Source organism: Littorina saxatilis, linkage group LG11 (assembly GCF_037325665.1).
Source record: "Littorina saxatilis isolate snail1 linkage group LG11, US_GU_Lsax_2.0, whole genome shotgun sequence".
NCBI classification, from domain to species: domain Eukaryota; kingdom Metazoa; phylum Mollusca; class Gastropoda; order Littorinimorpha; family Littorinidae; genus Littorina; species Littorina saxatilis.
Genome location: NC_090255.1, coordinates 2,516,881 through 2,524,864, shown reverse-complemented (window position 1 = coordinate 2,524,864; position 7,984 = coordinate 2,516,881). Strand labels below are relative to the sequence as shown.

The following is a 7,984-nucleotide window of genomic DNA, read 5'->3' as shown; positions in this document are numbered from 1 at the left end:
GTGCCTTGTTCGGTTTACTCAACACACGGAAGTGTGTATGGCGAATCTGTGCATGCAGTGTTAATGCTGTGACAGGTATATGGACGGGGACAATTATATTTGAAAACGCTGAACAATCCTTGCTACTTAGAATTCTACGTTCTTCAGCTTGAGAGTTCAACAGAACTCAGCATGTTAGCTTCGATCAGTTTTGGTTAAGACTTACCTTTGATGCGTTCGTTCAGCTCAGCTCACCAAGATGGCTGACACGACTGTCGTTGATTACCTCATTTCGGGAAAATCCTATGGTTACTAATTTAGACAGACGGAAGTATCACGTAATTTTTCGAGACTTGCATTGTTTCACTTTTGACTTTTTTGTCTGCGTCCGACACATTTCACACAGACATTAACATGCGATGTAATTTTTCGTTCACGGCGAAATGCCGCATAGGGCTATTTCGAGTTTTAATCGTGTTTTTAAATATTATACAAAATAATGATTTAGAAAATGGGAGGTAAATGTTGCAGTTGAAATTGTCTCTTGAATAGAAGATTCATTTCCCTTGCATAATCACTCAACGTAGAATCGGCTGCTAAATATCTCTGTTTCTATCTCTCTCGGTCTCTCTGTTTCTGTCTCTGTCTCTATCTGACTCTATCTCTCGTTATGTATGTAAGTCCGTCTGTCTGTCTGACTGTCTGTCTGTCTGTCTGTCTGTCTGCCTGCCTGCCTCTCGGCTCTCAGTCTCTCTCTCTCTCTCTCTCTCTCTCTCTCTCTCTCTCTCTCTCTCTCTCTCTCTCTCTCTCTCTCTCTCTCTCTCTCTTATAACACACACACACACACACGCAAACAAGCACACAAACACACACACACACACACATAGACACACACACATATATAGACACACGCACACACATATACAAACACACACACACACACACACACACGGCACACTGACGAACCAGCCGCTCACTGACATGACATGTAGCCGGGCCATTGAGTGCATTTGCACAATAAGTGTTGACACCAAACCAAATGAAATGCATAATTATTCCACGTTCAGCACTGTACACAAAAGATCTGTTCATACCGTAATTCAGTCAGCACTGCTTTCGTGTTATAACTTCAAAGCAGCTATTTTTGTCTCCCTGGGTTTTTTGCACTGCCTACTTTCTGTTTCGTTTCCTCATTGCTATTGAGCTGTTTGCATGCGAACTTGCCTCTCCATTTTGTTCCAAATATATTTTTTAGTTCTTGTTTTTGCATGCACACAGTGTAGTTCATCAATGTTAATTATGTCCATTATTTTGTAATTCTGTTAATGTCTTCAAAATGTGTTTTCCCTACTTTGGGCGAGGGTTGGATGCAAACCAATATCAAAATGCTTATTCTATCATCCTCTGAAAATATGTTATCTTGTCTCAATCTATTTGTCTCTGTCTGTCTGTCTGTCTGTCTGTCTGTCTCTCTCTCTCTCTCTCTCTCTCTGTCTCTGTCTCTCTCTCTCGGCTTTCTGTCTGTCTGTCTGTCTGTCCAGGCTGTCTCTCTCTCTCTCTCTCTCTCTCTCTCTCTCTCTCTCTCTCTCTCTCTCTCTCTCTCTCTCTCTCGCTCTCTCTCTCAGTCTCTCTCTCTCGCTCTCTCTCTCAGTCTCTCTTGCAATTTCATTCTTTCCCGCTTTCTACTTGTTGATTGAATCCACACGATGCAATACCATAACACAGGATAGAACACAACACGATGCAATACCATAACACAGGATAGAACACAACACGATGCAATACCATAACACAGGATAGAACACAACACGATGCAATACCATAACACAGGATAGAACACAACACGATGCAATACCATAACACAGGATAGAACACAACACGATGCAATACCATAACACAGGATAGAACACAACACGATGCAATACCATAACACAGGATAGAACACAACACGATGCAATACCATAACACAGGATAGAACACAACACGATGCAATACCATAACACAGGATAGAACACAACACGATGCAATACCATAACACAGGATAGAACACAACACGATGCAATACCATAACACAGGATAGAACACAACACGATGCAATACCATAACACAGGATAGAACACAACACGATGCAACTTACCATAACACAGGATAGAACACAACACGATGCAATACCATAACACAGGATAGAACACCACACGATGCAATACCATAACACAGGATAGAACACCACACGATGCAATACCATAACACAGGATAGAACACCACACGATGCAATACCATAACACAGGATAGAACACAACACGATGCAATACCATAACACAGGATAGAACACAACACGATGCAATACCATAACACAGGATAGAACACAACACGATGCAATACCATAACACAGGATAGAACACAACACGATGCAATACCATAACACAGGATAGAACACAACACGATGCAATACCATAACACAGGATAGAACACAACACGATGCAATACCACAACACAGGATAGAACACAACACGATGCAATACCATAACACAGGATAGAACACAACACGATGCAATACCATAACACAGGATAGAACACAACACGATGCAATACCATAACACAGGATAGAACACAACACAATGCAATACCATAACACAGGATAGAACACCACACGATGCAATACCATAACACAGGATAGAACACCACACGATGCAATACCATAACACAGGATAGAACACAACACGATGCAATACCATAACACAGGATAGAACACAACACGATGCAATACCATAACACAGGATAGAACACAACACAATGCAATACCATAACACAGGATAGAACACAACACGATGCAATACCATAACACAGGATAGAACACAACACAATGCAATACCATAACACAGGATAGAACACAACACAATGCAATACCATAACACAGGATAGAACACAACACGATGCAATACCATAACACAGGATAGAACACAACACAATGCAATACCATAACACAGGATAGAACACAACACGATGCAATACCATAACACAGGATAGAACACAACACAATGCAATACCATAACACAGGATAGAACACAACACGATGCAATACCATAACACAGGATAGAACACAACACGATGCAATACCATAACACAGGATAGAACACAACACGATGCAATACCATAACACAGGATAGAACACAACACGATGCAATACCATAACACAGGATAGAACACAACACGATGCAATACCATAACACAGGATAGAACACAACGCAATGCTAGCACTCAACCATTGTTATCTGTTATGTCTGTGTATAAACGCGTTTTTAGTGTGTGTTTTTATTATCAAGGGGACTCACCAAAAGATAATACACTTGTAGAGCTTTCTCAGTAGACAATGAAAACGATGAGATGTTTGTACAACCAGTCTTGGTTTCAACAACGTTTTATTCATGTTTTACATGTTCATGAAATTAAATTTATCATTAAGTGAAAACAACAACAAGCAAACAACAAGTCTTCTTGATCGCCAAATATTAATTCAGTAATTAACGCTAATTTATTGTTGTCGAGAAGATCAGTTATGTAAATTCTTTGACCTGTAAAGCCATGGTCCTCCCCGTGTAAAGGATTCAGCTCACCGCCTCAGACGTGGCCAGGCTCTCGCGTGGGACACACCCTTCCATCCACTTGGTCACATACCCAGAGAAATCATAATGTCAACAAGCAAACGGAGTTGATACTGTTTGTGCAGAGTGGGAAGTTGTGGATGAAAAATGGGCTGAATACGCGACATGTGTTCATCATCAATGTCCCACTCTGGATATGAAGCAATTAGGATGTTGATTATCATGATACAAAAAAGAGAGAATGCTTTTTTTTTTTTTTTTTTTTTTTTTTTTTTTTCTTTTTTTTTCTTTCTTTCTTTTTTGACCTCAGTTGCAGAGAGAATGCTTACATGCTAAATATTTCGCCTCTTAAGGACAGGATGTGGGTTTTACGCCCTCATGGCTGTTGACGAGATACACACTAGTGTATGCGTGTTCAGGTGGTATCAGCCATCTGCACTTATGGCAGAATTCGAATGACCGAGGTCTTTTACGTGCCATTGTTGTGACACGGGGGGGTGGGACATGGCTTCCGTCTCTGGGTTTGCACATAAAGTTGACCCGTGTCCGTCCCGGCCCGAAATCGAACCTGCGGCCTTCCGATTACAAGTCCAGTGCTCTACCAACTGAGCTACCGGGCCCCCTTGTTGTTATGTGTGTAAGTGGAGGACGGTATTCCCGTGCAGAACCCTGGCCAGATCGGAACTAGTGAGCAGAGTTAATTCCTCGGGAAAGACTGTGTATCAAAAAAACTTTGGAACTAGTGAGCAGAGTTAAGTCCTCGGGAAAGACTGTGTATCAAAAAAACTTTGGAACTAGTGAGCAGAGTTAAGTCCTCGGGAAAGACTGTGTATCAAAAAAACTTTGGAACTAGTGAGCAGAGTTAAGTCCTCGGGAAAGACTGTGTATCAAAAAAACTTTGGAACTAGTGAGCAGAGTTAATTCCTCGGGAAAGACTGTGTATCAAAAAAACTTTGGAACTAGTGAGCAGAGTTAAGTCCTCGGGAAAGACTGTGTATAAACAAAACTTTGGAACTAGTGAGCAGAGCTAAGTCCTCGGAAAAGACTGTGTATAAACAAAACTTTGGAACTAGTGAGCAGAGCTAAGTCCTCGGGAAAGACTGTGTATAAACAAAACTTTGGAACTAGTGAGCAGAGCTAAGTCCTCGGGAAAGACTGTGTATAAACAAAACTTTGGAACTAGTGAGCAGAGCTAAGTCCTCGGGAAAGACTGTGTATAAACAAAACTTTGGAACTAGTGAGCAGAGCTAAGTCCTCGGGAAAGACTGTGTATAAACAAAACTTTGGAACTAGTGAGCAGAGCTAAGTCCTCGGGAAAGACTGTGTATAAACAAAACTTTGGAACTAGTGAGCAGAGTTAATTCCTCGGGAAAGACTGTGTATCAAAAAAACTTTGGAACTAGTGAGCAGAGTTAAGTCCTCGGGAAAGACTGTGTATAAACAAAACTTTGGAACTAGTGAGCAGAGCTAAGTCCTCGGGAAAGACTGTGTATAAACAAAACTTTGGAACTAGTGAGCAGAGCTAAGTCCTCGGGAAAGACTGTGTATAAACAAAACTTTGGAACTAGTGAGCAGAGCTAAGTCCTCGGGAAAGACTGTGTATAAACAAAACTTTGGAACTAGTGAGCAGAGTTAAGTCCTCGGGAAAGACTGTGTATCAAAAAAACTTTGGAACTAGTGAGCAGAGTTAAGTCCTCGGGAAAGACTGTGTATAAACAAAACTTTGGAACTAGTGAGCAGAGTTAAGTCCTCGGGAAAGACTGTGTATAAACAAAACTTTGGAACTAGTGAGCAGAGTTAACACTATTGTGACTAGCACTGCCACGGCGTTTACGTCCTGCCTGCCCAAGCTTGCCACCAAGAAACTTCCCAAAAATCAGTAACTGTAAAGAAATCTGTCTAGCAAGCTTGAATTAAGTCCAATCACCACCAAATTGTGTGTACTAATTCAAAAATGGATGCCCAGTTCAGTCGTGCTATTTATAAGTTTGTCACGCGATTTGTTTTAGCAAAGGGGGGTGAAAGGGGGGTGAAAGGGGGATAATTTGTGTTTTTTAACGTTTTTTTGTGTGTGTTTTATTTTCTACTGCTTTTTTTAAAAGTTATTTTTTAACAGAAAGTATTATAAATAATGTTATAACCAAACAAGGTGTAAAACCTATGAATTAGCTGAAATATTGTTAACATTGTACACAGAAATAAGGAGACAGTACAAAGAAAAAAACAAGCAAATCACGCATTCACTCACAGCATCCTGACTCAAATGAAACAAAACTGTAGATCTAACACTCACCAAATGATGTCTAGGTAATCCATATTGAATATAAGTCACATTTTCACAACAAAGTACCAACTGTACACCTATGAACAATTCCAAAAGGATTTGAAGGCTCCAGCCATCCATTGTTATCAGTGCTGCCACGCCCCCATAGCTCCTGCACGATTCCGAGATACATGTTCGTCTAGCAGTATCACCGCCAACCACGTGTAGTTTGCCGACTCGTACTAGCAACAACGGGACTGTTTCTTCCTCACTTTCACTGCTTGTATCGCTTTCGTGAGGCGAAAACGATACGTCCGAATCATGCTCTACGGGATCCTCTAGGTCCAACATCCGAAGAATCTCCTCCCGAGACAAGGCTCGCCTTTGATTCATTTTTTTTCCTCAAAAACGCACACAAATCAGGCGGATTTGCAAATGGCAGAAGGGGACGCCAAGTGTATCAAGGGAAACAACTCAATTTATTTGCAAGCTTCAAAAACCGGGAAGCAATCACGAGTCGTGTACCTTGTATGTCTAATACTAAAATAGTCGCTTCCCGTCCGTGGGCGTTGCAGCGCTATTACTAATATAGTCGCATCCCGTCACGAAAGTCCTCGGGAAAGACTGTGTATAACAAAAACTTTGGAAATAGGGAGTAACTGGTTTCTGTTGCCTTAGACAAGAAAAAGGTATTGAACAAAAACAAGCGACTTGTATCCTAAAACAGTTTATGGCGTCCATTGATAACGGGACGTCTTCAGTTCAACCCGTCAATTAAAAAAATAAAGAAAAAAGAAAAAAAGAATAAATGAATGAAAAAAGTAAGAATACAAAAAATGAAAATCTTCGTCACCAACAGGAACTCAGAATGACTTTAAAAATGGACATTCTTCAATTCGGCGCACGCATCGTCTGAGCAAATAATAAATCATTCGTGACAAATTGAAGACGCGCTGCTTCTCGTGAAAAGCCATGTTGTAAATCGTGTTTGATCTCCACAGATATTTACACATAACACGAGTATGCTTCACACATCCACAAATCAACAGGCTGCCTGTTTTCTGTGAAGCGTGGCAATGATCTCTCGCAGAATTAAACTTGTCAGTTCCTCATACTGTACATCTGTCGGTTTGCACAATTATTGGAACGAAAATTCTTCAACTCTACTTGTTTACGGAAGCAGCTAAACAGGTTTTTTTTTAATTGTTTTATTATTTTTGTGTGTTTGCTTGTGTGTGTGTGTATCCAGGGTGTGTGTTTATGTGTATCCAGTGTGTGTGTGTGTGTGTGTGTGTGTGTGTGTCCAGTGTGTGTGTGTGTGTGTCCAGTGTGTGTATGTGTGTGTGTGTGTGTATGTGTGTGTGTCCTGTGTATGTGTGTGTGTGTCCAGTGTGTGTGTGTGTGTGTATCCAGTGTGTGTGTGTGTGTGTATGTGTGTGTGTGTGTGTGTGTGTGTGTGTGTGTGTGTGTGTGTGTGTTTTGCATGTGTTCAAGGAGATTGATGCCCCTGTTGCCGGTAAAAGCCTAAACAGATCGCTGGTTGCATACATGTTGGTTTACAAAGGAGGGTTGTGTCGTGAAGAAACGTGTCTTGTTACAAACATGGACACAGCTCATCCCGCAGGACCTTGATCTCCCTCTTCTGCCCCCAAAGGACTCCCCCTTCGAAGAGCAAACTGATACAGGAAAGACCACAGCACGTCGCCATGCCAGTCTCGGACACGAACCACACAAGAGAGATCTTGAAAACTGCTGCAACAGATATTATGACACCGATCGAGATGCACGTGAGCGAGCTCGAGCACGTGCATCTCGAGCACGCACGCACGTACATACACACACTCGGATACACAAACACGCAAACACTTACACACACGCACTCACGCACGCACGCACGCACGCACACACATACACACACGCACAAACACACACGTACCCATCCACACATGTACACATGCACAAACACACACACACATGTACACATGCACTCACACACACACACACACACACACACACACACACACACACACACACACACACTACAAAAAATATACTCTTGGACCTACCGCTGAGAATGCAGAGGCCAGCTCTCAAACCATTTGTGCAGTCACGGTCATGAACACAATCACTGCAATACTGA

General features: G+C 41.7%; 1 long non-coding RNA gene across 1 annotated transcript in view; it reads right to left on the bottom strand.

Annotated features, from left to right (window-relative positions):
- LOC138979405 (uncharacterized) overlaps positions 1-267 on the bottom strand; it is a 6,242-nt gene extending 5,975 nt beyond the window's left edge. The window contains exon 1 of the long non-coding RNA XR_011460013.1: positions 206-267. This is a non-coding gene — a long non-coding RNA (uncharacterized lncRNA). The remainder of the gene's footprint in view (positions 1-205) is intronic.
- Positions 268-7,984: the final 7,717 nt, after the last annotated feature.